This window comes from Oncorhynchus keta, unplaced genomic scaffold, assembly GCF_023373465.1.
Source record: "Oncorhynchus keta strain PuntledgeMale-10-30-2019 unplaced genomic scaffold, Oket_V2 Un_contig_3292_pilon_pilon, whole genome shotgun sequence".
NCBI classification, from domain to species: domain Eukaryota; kingdom Metazoa; phylum Chordata; class Actinopteri; order Salmoniformes; family Salmonidae; genus Oncorhynchus; species Oncorhynchus keta.
Window position 1 is genome coordinate 32,592 of NW_026287176.1, and position 12,409 is coordinate 45,000.

Below are 12,409 nucleotides of genomic sequence, written 5' to 3' on the forward strand. Positions count from 1 at the left end.
TACACAGGGTGACGTAGTAACCATAGTTAACATAGAGACATGGTCTGAAAACCAGTCATTGAAGCTCGCGTACCAAACCGTTTTGCCATGGGGGGGGAATGAACATGAGTGTTTCTTATTGGACAAGTCAAGGTTGTCACCTCCCTGTTTTCTTCCCTTGGAACCCGACCCAGAGGTTACAGCTGCTGTTTAAAACTAAACATGACGCGGACACTGAGGTAGATGCCTTCAATGAATTAACAGTGATCAATTAACAGTGATCAATTAACAGTGATCAATTAACAGTGATCAATTAACAGTGATCAATTAACAGTGATCAATTAACAGTGATACAACATTCTGATCAAAAACAATCAATCAATCATTTAAATTATTTAAAAAAATAAAAAATAAACATGAACATTCGTCAAAACACCTGCAGCAGATTCATACTGATGACGTCATATCCCTGCGCCGGAAAATGGGATGTTTAAATGTCGTGTTCACTTGCTAGTCGGAAAACTAGGAAATTCAGACTTTCTAACTGGTTGAACGCGGCACGTGTTTAATAACCACAAGCGTTCAGCAGGTCGGAAAGTTCCAAGTTCCGATCAGCACGTGAACACGGAACGCGATTGTTTTCAAAGGAAGCCATTTTGTTTTCGTCACCCTCTTCCTGCCTGCCATGTTCTCATCAAGGCAAAACATTTTATCAACATAAAAAAAAAATGTTTAAAAAAACAACATCATTGAATGTTATAAATCTATCAAATAAAATCTCCAGTTTTAAACCAATCCCTTTTCATATAAAACATATATATATATATATATATCATACCTTAAAAAAATAGAGATTTAACAATGCAATAACTCCACGAGTCTCAACAGAGCTGAGAAGAACAGATAGGTATTTTTTTGAACAGTTTGTGGACACAGAATTAAAACTATGGTCTGTCTTTATTTCTGGTTTACCAGCTGTACATGTTTTCAATAATATGTTTTAGTATAGAACATGATACGATTCGATGTCCACATACAGAACCTCGTCTTATCGATGTCATATCTATACAGAACATACAGAACCTCGTCTTATCGATGTCATATCTATACAGAACATACAGAACCTCGTCTTATCGATGTCATATCTATACAGAACCTTGTCTTATTGATGTCATATCTATACAGAACCTTGTCTTATTGATGTCATATCTATACAGAACATACAGAACCTCGTCTTATTGATGTCATATCTATACAGAACCTCGTCTTATTGATGTCATATCTATACAGAACCTCGTCTTATTGATGTCATATCTATACAGAACATACAGAACCTCGTCTTATTGATGTCATATCTATACAGAACCTCGTCTTATTGATGTCATATCTATACAGAACATACAGAACCTCGTCTTATTGATGTCATATCTATACAGAACCTCGTCTTATTGATGTCATATCTATACAGAACATACAGAACCTCGTCTTATTGATGTCATATCTATACAGAACATTGTTCAATGTCTACATACAGAGAGAACCCCCCCCCCCTCGTATTGTCGTCATTATCTGTCATACATTTCCACACACCTGTTTCTCAGCCTTAGAAGGAGTGTGTTGTCCCGGGGTCTTGTTGACATGCATTAAACAAAGGGCACCACGATCACTGGGTTTACAAATGTCATTATTCATGTGTTGTGGAAGGTGATTCAAGTAACGTCTTCTGTACCTCTGTCTGTTTGTCTCCTCTCCTCTGCAGGTCATCAGAGCAGTGCTGCTGTCTCCTGTCCATATCAGACAGATTGATGTCCACCTGGTTTAAATCTCTGTCTGTTTGTCTCCTCTCCTCTCTGCAGGTCATCAGAGCAGTGCTGCTGTCTCCTGTCCATATCAGACAGATTGATGTCCACCTGGTTTGAATCTATGTCAGACACATTGTCCAGGTGTATTCTATATCCTGTCAGTGATGTTGTCCAGGTGTATTCTATATCCTGTCAGTGATGTTGTCCAGGTATATTCTATATCCTGTCAGTGATGTTGTCCAGGTGTATTCTATATCCTGTCAGTGATGTTGTCCAGGTGTATTCTATATCCTGTCAGTGATGTTGTCCAGGTGTATTCTATATCCTGTCAGTGATGTTGTCCAGGTGTATTCTATATCCTGTCAGTGATGTTGTCCAGGTGTATTCTATATCCTGTCAGTGATGTTGTCCAGGTGTATTCTATATCCTGTCAGTGATGTTGTCCAGGTGTATTCTATATCCTGTCAGTGATGTTGTCCAGGTGTATTCTATATCCTGTCAGTGATGTTGTCCAGGTGTATTCTATATCCTGTCAGTGATGTTGTCCAGGTGTATTCTATATCCTGTCAGTGATGTTGTCCAGGTGTATTCTATATCCTGTCAGTGATGTTGTCCAGGTGTATTCTATATCCTGTCAGTGATGTTGTCCAGGTGTATTCTATATCCTGTCAGTGATGTTGTCCAGGTGGTGTATTCTGTATCCTGTCAGTGATGTTGTCCAGGTGTATTCTATATCCTGTCAGTGATGTTGTCCAGGTGTATTCTATATCCCGTCAGTGATGTTGTCCAGGTGTATTCTATATCCTGTCAGTGATGTTGTCCAGGTGTATTCTATATCCTGTCAGTGATGTTGTCCAGGTGTATTCTATATCCCGTCAGTGATGTTGTCCAGGTGTATTCTATATCCCGTCAGTGATGTTGTCCAGGTGTATTCTATATCCTGTCAGTGATGTTGTCCAGGTGGTGTATTCTATATCCTGTCAGTGATGTTGTCCAGGTGTATTCTATATCCTGTCAGTGATGTTGTCCAGGTGTATTCTATATCCCGTTAGTGATGTTGTCCAGGTGTATTCTATATCCCGTCAGTGATGTTGTCCAGGTGTATTCTATATCCTGTCAGTGATGTTGTCCAGGTGTATTCTATATCCCGTTAGTGATGTTGTCCAGGTGTATTCTATATCCTGTCAGTGATGTTGTCCAGGTGTATTCTATATCCCGTTAGTGATGTTGTCCAGGTGTATTCTATATCCCGTTAGTGATGTTGTCCAGGTGTATTCTATATCCTGTCAGTGATGTTGTCCAGGTGTATTCTATATCCCGTTAGTGATGTTGTCCAGGTGTATTCTATATCCTGTCAGTGATGTTGTCCAGGTGTATTCTATATCCCGTCAGTGATGTTGTCCAGGTGTATTCTATATCCTGTCAGTGATGTTGTCCAGGTGTATTCTATATCCTGTCAGTGATGTTGTCCAGGTGTATTCTATATCCCGTCAGTGATGTTGTCCCTAATGGAAAGGCATGTCAGAGCCCTGTCCTCCAGTGAGTCAGGTTTCCTCATCGTATCCATGGTGTATTTCATCCGTTCCTCGTCTCCGAGGTTAAAAGACAGCGATGGTTGTTTCTCTCCGTGGCTTGTTGAGGAGGTCTCCAGGGGTGGTGGGATGATGGGAAACCGCCGGGGTGTTGTAGGAATCTGTCATACAGCAGAAGGAACTGCTCATCTTCCACCAACCTGAAAATCAGAAGAAAACAACATTCTAGTTCCAGGAGACAGTGACGTCCCGTTTGTGTTTTTCACCTAGATGCCTCAGTACCTTTTCAATCCCAATCCAGCCGCTAGTTTATAAACAACACGTGGTTTCTCTTCAGGCTAATTATTTGACTTGGAATAGGAAACACAAAGTTACAGAACGTAGCGGTGCAGCTGTATGGCTCTGAATAATCATATTGGACGACAGGAACAGGAAATGCATCACATGAAAGAAGCACAGATTCTGTTAAGACCATACTGTGGTGACACAGGGAACCTCCGCTGAGCTCTGAGCTAAACTCACTGTCAGGATAAATAACTGACACTAGAAGCTTTCGCCATCACTACGCTGTAAGACCATTCACCAAAGACCAAACCAGCCTCACGGGGTCTAGAAGGGTTCTGACAGTGTAGAAGGGTTCTGACATAGTGTAGAAGGGTTCTGACAGTGTAGAAGGGTTCTGACAGTGTAGAAGGGTTCTGACAGTGTAGAAGGGTTCTGACATAGTGTAGAAGGGTTCTGACAGTGTAGAAGGGTTCTGACACAGTGTAGAAGGGTTCTGACAGTGTAGAAGGGTTCTGACATAGTGTAGAAGGGTTCTGACAGTGTAGAAGGGTTCTGACATAGTGTAGAAGGGTTCTGACATAGTGTAGAAGGGTTCTGACAGTGTAGAAGGGTTCTGACAGTGTAGAAGGGTTCTGACAGTGTAGAAGGGTTCTGACATAGTGTAGAAGGGTTCTGACAGTGTAGAAGGGTTCTGACACAGTGTAGAAGGGTTCTGACAGTGTAGAAGGGTTCTGACAGTGTAGAAGGGTTCTGACAGTGTAGAAGGGTTCTGACATAGTGTAGAAGGGTTCTGACATAGTGTAGAAGGGTTCTGACATAGTGTATAAGGGTTCTGACAGTGTATAAGGGTTCTGACAGTGTAGAAGGGTTCTGACAGTGTAGAAGGGTTCTGACATAGTGTAGAAGGGTTCTGACATAGTGTAGAAGGGTTCTGACATAGTGTAGAAGGGTTCTGACAGTGTAGAAGGGTTCTGACATAGTGTAGAAGGGTTCTGACAGTGTAGAAGGGTTCTGACAGTGTAGAAGGGTTCTGACAGTGTAGAAGGGTTCTGATATAATGTAGAAGGGTTCTGACATAGTGTAGAAGGGTCCTGACATAGTGTAGAAGGGTCCTGACAGTGTAGAAGGGTCCTGACATAGTGTAGAAGGGTTCTGACATAGTGTAGAAGGGTTCTGACATAGTGTAGAAGGGTTCTGACAGTGTAGAAGGGTTCTGACAGTGTAGAAGGGTCCTGACATAGTGTAGAAGGGTTCTGACATAGTGTAGAAGGGTTCTGACATAGTGTAGAAGGGTTCTGACAGTGTAGAAGGGTTCTGACAGTGTAGAAGGGTCCTGACATAGTGTAGAAGGGTTCTGACATAGTGTAGAAGGGTTCTGACAGTGTAGAAGGGTTCTGACAGTGTAGAAGGGTTCTGACATAGTGTAGAAGGGTTCTGACAGTGTAGAAGGGTTCTGACAGTGTAGAAGGGTTCTGACAGTGTAGAAGGGTTCTGACATAGTGTAGAAGGGTTCTGACATAGTGTAGAAGGGTTCTGACATAGTGTAGAAGGGTTCTGACATAGTGTAGAAGGGTTCTGACAGTGTAGAAGGGTTCTGACATAGTGTAGAAGGGTTCTGACAGTGTAGAAGGGTTCTGACAGTGTAGAAGGGTTCTGACAGTGTAGAAGGGTTTCTGAAGGGTTCTGACAGTGTAGAAGGGTTCTGACAGTGTAGAAGGGTTCTGACAGTGTAGAAGGGTCCTGACAGGGTTCTGACAGTGTAGAAGGGTCCCTGACATAGTGTAGAAGGGTTCTGACATAGTGTAGAAGGGTTCTGACAGTGTAGAAGGGTTCTGACAGTGTAGAAGGGTTCTGACAGTGTAGAAGGGTTCTGACATAGTGTAGAAGGGTTCTGACAGTGTAGAAGGGTTCTGACAGTGTAGAAGGGTTCTGACAGTGTAGAAGGGTTCTGACATAGTGTAGAAGGGTTCTGACACAGTGTAGAAGGGTTCTGACATAGTGTAGAAGGGTTCTGACATAGTGTAGAAGGGTTCTGACAGTGTAGAAGGGTTCTGACATAGTGTAGAAGGGTTCTGACAGTGTAGAAGGGTTCTGACAGTGTAGAAGGGTTCTGACAGTGTAGAAGGGTTCTGACAGTGTAGAAGGGTTCTGACATAATGTTGGAGGGTTCTGACAGTGTAGAAGGGTTCTGACATAATGTTGGAGAGTTCTGACAGTGTAGAAGGGTTCTGACATAGTGTAGAAGGGTTCTGACATAGTGTAGAAGGGTTCTGACATAGTGTAGAAGGGTTCTGACATAGTGTAGAAGGGTTCTGACAGTGTAGAAGGGTTCTGACATAGTGTAGATGGGTTCTGACAGTGTAGAAGGGTTCTGACACAGTGTAGAAGGGTTCTGACAGTGTAGAAGGGTTCTGACAGTGTAGAAGGGTTCTGACAGTGTAGAAGGGTTCTGACATAGTGTAGAAGGGTTCTGACATAGTGTAGAAGGGTCCTGACATAGTGTAGAAGGGTTCTGACAGTGTAGAAGGGTTCTGACAGTGTAGAAGGGTTCTGACATAGTGTAGAAGGGTTCTGACAGTGTAGAAGGGTTCTGACATAGTGTAGATGGGTTCTGACAGTGTAGAAGGGTTCTGACACAGTGTAGAAGGGTTCTGACATAGTGTAGAAGGGTTCTGACAGTGTAGAAGGGTTCTGACAGTGTAGAAGGGTTCTGACATAGTGTAGAAGGGTTCTGACAGTGTAGAAGGGTTCTGACATAGTGTAGAAGGGTTCTGACAGTGTAGAAGGGTTCTGACATAGTGTAGAAGGGTTCTGACAGTGTAGAAGGGCCCTGACATAGTGTAGAAGGGTTCTGACAGTGTAGAAGGGCCCTGACATAGTGTAGAAGGGTTCTGACATAGTGTAGAAGGGTTCTGACAGTGTAGAAGGGTTCTGACAGTGTAGAAGGGCCCTGACATAGTGTAGAAGGGTTCTGACATAGTGTAGAATGGTTCTGACATAGTGTAGAAGGGTTCTGACAGTGTAGAAGGGTTCTGACAGTGTAGAAGGGCCCTGACATAGTGTAGAAGGGTTCTGACAGTGTAGAAGGGTTCTGACAGTGTAGAAGGGTTCTGACATAGTGTAGAAGGGTTCTGACATAGTGTAGAAGGGTAACTGACAGTGTAGAAGGGTAACTGACAGTGTAGAAGGGTTCTGACAGTGTAGAAGGGTTCTGACAGTGTAGAAGGGTTCTGACAGTGTAGAAGGGTTCTGACAGTGTAGAAGGGTCCTGACATAGTGTAGAAGGGTCCTGACATAGTGTAGAAGGGTTCTGACAGTGTAGAAGGGTTCTGACATAGTGTAGAGGGGTTCTGACAGTGTAGAAGGGTCCTGACATAGTGTAGAAGGGTTCTGACATAGTGTAGAAGGGTTCTGACAGTGTAGAAGGGTTCTGACATAGTGTAGAAGGGTTCTGACAGTGTAGAAGGGTTCTGACATAGTGTAGAAGGGTTATGACAGTGTAGAAGGGTCATGACATAGTGTAGAGGGGTTCTGACAGTGTAGAAGGGTTCTGACATAGTGTAGAAGGGTTCTGACATAGTGTAGAAGGGTTCTGACATAGTGTAGAAGGGTTCTGACATAGTGTAGAAGGGTTCTGACAGTGTAGAAGGGTTCTGACAGTGTAGAAGGGTTCTGACAGTGTAGAAGGGTTCTGACAGTGTAGAAGGGTTCTGACATAGTGTAGAAGGGTTCTGACAATGTAGAAGGGTTCTGACAGTGTAGAAGGGTTCTGACATAGTGTAGAAGGGTAACTGACAGTGTAGAAGGGTTCTGACAGTGTAGAAGGGTTCTGACAGTGTAGAAGGGTAACTGACAGTGTAGAAGGGTTCTGACAGTGTAGAAGGGTTCTGACATAGTGTAGAAGGGTTCTGATAGTGTCGAAGGGTTCTGACAGTGTAGAAGGGTTCTGACAGTGTAGAAGGGTAACTGACAGTGTAGAAGGGTTCTGACAGTGTAGAAGGGTTCTGACAGTGTAGAAGGGTTCTGACATAGTGTAGAAGGGTAACTGACAGTGTAGAAGGGTTCTGACAGTGTAGAAGGGTTCTGACAGTGTAGAAGGGTTCTGACATAGTGTAGAAGGGTAACTGACAGTGTAGAAGCGTTCTGACATAGTGTAGAAGGGTAACTGACAGTGTAGAAGGGTTCTGACAGTGTAGAAGGGTTCTGACAGTGTAGAAGGGTTCTGACATAGTGTAGAAGGGTTCTGACATAGTGTAAAAGGATTCTGACATAGTGTAGAAGGGTTCTGACAGTGTAGAAGGGTTCTGACATAGTGTAGAAGGGTTCTGACATAATGTTGCAGGGTTCTGACATAGTGTATAAGGGTTCTGATAGTGTAGAAGGGTTCTGATAGTGTAGAAGGGTTCTGACAGTGTAGAAGGGTTCTGACAGTGTAGAAGGGTTCTGACATAGTGTAGAAGGGTTCTGACAGTGTAGAAGGGTTCTGACAGTGTAGAAGGGTTCTGACAGTGTAGAAGGGTTCTGACATAGTGTAGAAGGGTCCTGACAGTGTAGAAGGGTTCTGACATAGTGTATAAGGGTTCTGACAGTGTAGAAGGGTATCTGACAGTGTAGAAGGGTTCTGACAGTGTAGAAGGGTTCTGACATAGTGTAGAAGGGTAACTGACAGTGTAGAAGGGTTCTGACAGTGTAGAAGGGTTCTGACAGTGTAGAAGGGTTCTGACATAGTGTAGAAGGGTAACTGACAGTGTAGAAGCGTTCTGACATAGTGTAGAAGGGTAACTGACAGTGTAGAAGGGTTCTGACAGTGTAGAAGGGTTCTGACAGTGTAGAAGGGTTCTGACATAGTGTAGAAGGGTTCTGACATAGTGTAGAAGGGTTCTGACATAGTGTAGAAGGGTTCTGACAGTGTAGAAGGGTTCTGACATAGTGTAGAAGGGTTCTGACATAATGTTGCAGGGTTCTGACATAGTGTATAAGGGTTCTGATAGTGTAGAAGGGTTCTGATAGTGTAGAAGGGTTCTGACAGTGTAGAAGGGTCCTGACAGTGTAGAAGGGTTCTGACATAGTGTAGAAGGGTTCTGACAGTGTAGAAGGGTTCTGACAGTGTAGAAGGGTTCTGACAGTGTAGAAGGGTTCTGACATAGTGTAGAAGGGTCCTGACAGTGTAGAAGGGTTCTGACATAGTGTATAAGGGTTCTGACAGTGTAGAAGGGTTCTGACAGTGTAGAAGGGTTCTGACAGTGTAGAAGGGTTCTGACAGTGTAGAAGGGTCCTGACATAGTGTAGAAGGGTTCTGACATAATGCTGGAGGGTTCTGACATAGTGTAGAAGGGTTCTGACATAGTGTAGAAGGGTTCTGACATAGTGTATAAGGGTTCTGACAGTGTAGAAGGGTTCTGACAGTGTAGAAGGGTTCTGACAGTGTAGAAGGGTTCTGACATAGTGTAGAAGGGTCCTGATAGTGTAGAAGGGTTCTGACAGTGTAGAAGGCTTCTGACATAGTGTAGAAGGGTTCTGACATAGTGTAGAAGGGTTCTGACATAGTGTAGAAGGGTTCTGACATAGTGTAGAAGGGTTCTGACATAGTGTAGAAGGGTTCTGACAGTGTAGAAGGGTCCTGACATAGTGTAGAAGGGTTCTGACATAATGCTGGAGGGTTCTGACATAGTGTAGAAGGGTTCTGACAGTGTAGAAGGGTTCTGACAGTGTAGAAGGGTTCTGACATAGTGTAGAAGGGTTCTGACAGTGTAGAAGGGTCCTGACATAGTGTAGAAGGGTTCTGACATATTGTAGAAGGGTTCTGACAGTGTAGAAGGGTCCTGACATAGTGTAGAAGGGTTCTGACATAATGCTGGAGGGTTCTGACATAGTGTAGAAGGGTTCTGACAGTGTAGAAGGGTTCTGACAGTGTAGAAGGGTTCTGACATAGTGTAGAAGGGTTCTGACAGTGTAGAAGGGTCCTGACATAGTGTAGAAGGGTTCTGACATAATGCTGGAGGGTTCTGACATAATGTAGGAGGGTTCTGACAGTGTAGAAGGGTTCTGACAGTGTAGAAGGGGTCTGACATAGTGTAGAAGGGTTCTGACATAGTGTAGAAGGGTTCTGACATAGTGTAGAAGGGTTCTGACAGTGTAGAAGGGTTCTGACAGTGTAGAAGGGTTCTGACATAGTGTAGAAGGGTTCTGACATAGTGTAGAAGGGTTCTGACAGTGTAGAAGGGTTCTGACAGTGTAGAAGGGTTCTGACATAGTGTAGAAGGGTTCTGACAGTGTAGAAGGGTTATGACATAGTGTAGAAGGGTCCTGACAGTGTAGAAGGGTTCTGACAGTGTAGAAGGGTTCTGACAGTGTAGAAGGGTAACTGACAGTGTAGAAGGGTTCTGACAGTGTAGAAGGGTTCTGACATAGTGTAGAAGGGTTCTGATAGTGTCGAAGGGTTCTGACAGTGTAGAAGGGTTCTGACAGTGTAGAAGGGTAACTGACAGTGTAGAAGGGTTCTGACAGTGTAGAAGGGTTCTGACAGTGTAGAAGGGTTCTGACATAGTGTAGAAGGGTAACTGACAGTGTAGAAGGGTTCTGACAGTGTAGAAGGGTTCTGACAGTGTAGAAGGGTTCTGACATAGTGTAGAAGGGTAACTGACAGTGTAGAAGCGTTCTGACATAGTGTAGAAGGGTAACTGACAGTGTAGAAGGGTTCTGACAGTGTAGAAGGGTTCTGACAGTGTAGAAGGGTTCTGACATAGTGTAGAAGGGTTCTGACATAGTGTAAAAGGGTTCTGACATAGTGTAGAAGGGTTCTGACAGTGTAGAAGGGTTCTGACATAGTGTAGAAGGGTTCTGACATAATGTTGCAGGGTTCTGACATAGTGTATAAGGGTTCTGATAGTGTAGAAGGGTTCTGATAGTGTAGAAGGGTTCTGACAGTGTAGAAGGGTCCTGACAGTGTAGAAGGGTTCTGACATAGTGTAGAAGGGTTCTGACAGTGTAGAAGGGTTCTGACAGTGTAGAAGGGTTCTGACAGTGTAGAAGGGTTCTGACATAGTGTAGAAGGGTCCTGACAGTGTAGAAGGGTTCTGACATAGTGTATAAGGGTTCTGACAGTGTAGAAGGGTTCTGACAGTGTAGAAGGGTTCTGACAGTGTAGAAGGGTTCTGACAGTGTAGAAGGGTCCTGACATAGTGTAGAAGGGTTCTGACATAATGCTGGAGGGTTCTGACATAGTGTAGAAGGGTTCTGACATAGTGTAGAAGGGTTCTGACATAGTGTATAAGGGTTCTGACAGTGTAGAAGGGTTCTGACAGTGTAGAAGGGTTCTGACAGTGTAGAAGGGTTCTGACATAGTGTAGAAGGGTCCTGACAGTGTAGAAGGGTTCTGACAGTGTAGAAGGGTTCTGACATAGTGTAGAAGGGTTCTGACATAGTGTAGAAGGGTTCTGACATAGTGTAGAAGGGTTCTGACATAGTGTAGAAGGGTTCTGACATAGTGTAGAAGGGTTCTGACAGTGTAGAAGGGTCCTGACATAGTGTAGAAGGGTTCTGACATAATGCTGGAGGGTTCTGACATAGTGTAGAAGGGTTCTGACAGTGTAGAAGGGTTCTGACAGTGTAGAAGGGTTCTGACATAGTGTAGAAGGGTTCTGACAGTGTAGAAGGGTTCTGACAGTGTAGAAGGGTTCTGACATAGTGTAGAAGGGTTCTGACAGTGTAGAAGGGTTATGACATAGTGTAGAAGGGTCCTGACAGTGTAGAAGGGTTCTGACAGTGTAGAAGGGTTCTGACAGTGTAGAAGGGTAACTGACAGTGTAGAAGGGTTCTGACAGTGTAGAAGGGTTCTGACATAGTGTAGAAGGGTTCTGATAGTGTCGAAGGGTTCTGACAGTGTAGAAGGGTTCTGACAGTGTAGAAGGGTAACTGACAGTGTAGAAGGGTTCTGACAGTGTAGAAGGGTTCTGACAGTGTAGAAGGGTTCTGACATAGTGTAGAAGGGTAACTGACAGTGTAGAAGGGTTCTGACAGTGTAGAAGGGTTCTGACAGTGTAGAAGGGTTCTGACATAGTGTAGAAGGGTAACTGACAGTGTAGAAGCGTTCTGACATAGTGTAGAAGGGTAACTGACAGTGTAGAAGGGTTCTGACAGTGTAGAAGGGTTCTGACAGTGTAGAAGGGTTCTGACATAGTGTAGAAGGGTTCTGACATAGTGTAAAAGGGTTCTGACATAGTGTAGAAGGGTTCTGACAGTGTAGAAGGGTTCTGACATAGTGTAGAAGGGTTCTGACATAATGTTGCAGGGTTCTGACATAGTGTATAAGGGTTCTGATAGTGTAGAAGGGTAACTGACAGTGTAGAAGGGTTCTGACAGTGTAGAAGGGTTCTGACAGTGTAGAAGGGTTCTGACATAGTGTAGAAGGGTAACTGACAGTGTAGAAGGGTTCTGACATAGTGTAGAAGGGTAACTGACAGTGTAGAAGGGTTCTGACATAGTGTAGAAGGGTTCTGACAGTGTAGAAGGGTTCTGACAGTGTAGAAGGGTTCTGACATAGTGTAGAAGGGTTCTGACAGTGTAGAAGGGTTCTGACATAGTGTAGAAGGGTCCTGACAGTGTAGAAGGGTTCTGACAGTGTAGAAGGGTTCTGACAGTGTAGAAGGGTAACTGACAGTGTAGAAGGGTTCTGACAGTGTAGAAGGGTTCTGACATAGTGTAGAAGGGTTCTGATAGTGTCGAAGGGTTCTGACAGTGTAGAAGGGTTCTGACAGTGTAGAAGGGTAACTGACAGTGTAGAAGGGTTCTGACAGTGTAGAAGGGTTCTGA

General features: G+C 43.9%; 2 long non-coding RNA genes across 54 annotated transcripts; one reads left to right on the plus strand and one right to left on the minus strand.

Annotated features, from left to right (window-relative positions):
• Window positions 1–214: 214 nt before the first annotated feature.
• LOC127923825 (uncharacterized) lies at window positions 215–2,413 on the minus strand. Of its 4 annotated transcripts, none has more exons than XR_008115549.1 (2): window positions 1,168–2,413; window positions 215–1,062 (listed from the first exon to the last, which is right to left on the minus strand). It is a non-coding gene; the product is annotated as an uncharacterized LOC127923825 (long non-coding RNA). The 4 variants fall into 4 exon arrangements; XR_008115548.1 differs by having other exon boundaries at window positions 215–1,103; XR_008115547.1 differs by having other exon boundaries at window positions 1,136–2,413.
• Window positions 1,787–3,597, plus strand: LOC127923827 (uncharacterized). 50 transcript variants are annotated; one of them, XR_008115584.1, is made up of 6 exons: window positions 1,787–1,922; window positions 2,229–2,466; window positions 2,504–2,571; window positions 2,606–2,639; window positions 2,674–2,846; window positions 2,915–3,597. It is a non-coding gene; the product is annotated as an uncharacterized LOC127923827 (long non-coding RNA). The 50 variants fall into 50 exon arrangements; XR_008115597.1 differs by having other exon boundaries at window positions 2,504–2,537; window positions 2,572–2,639; window positions 2,708–2,846; XR_008115585.1 differs by lacking the exon at window positions 2,504–2,571 and having other exon boundaries at window positions 2,572–2,639; window positions 2,674–2,741; window positions 2,779–2,846; window positions 2,881–3,597.
• The last annotated feature ends 8,812 nt before the right edge of the window (window positions 3,598–12,409 follow it).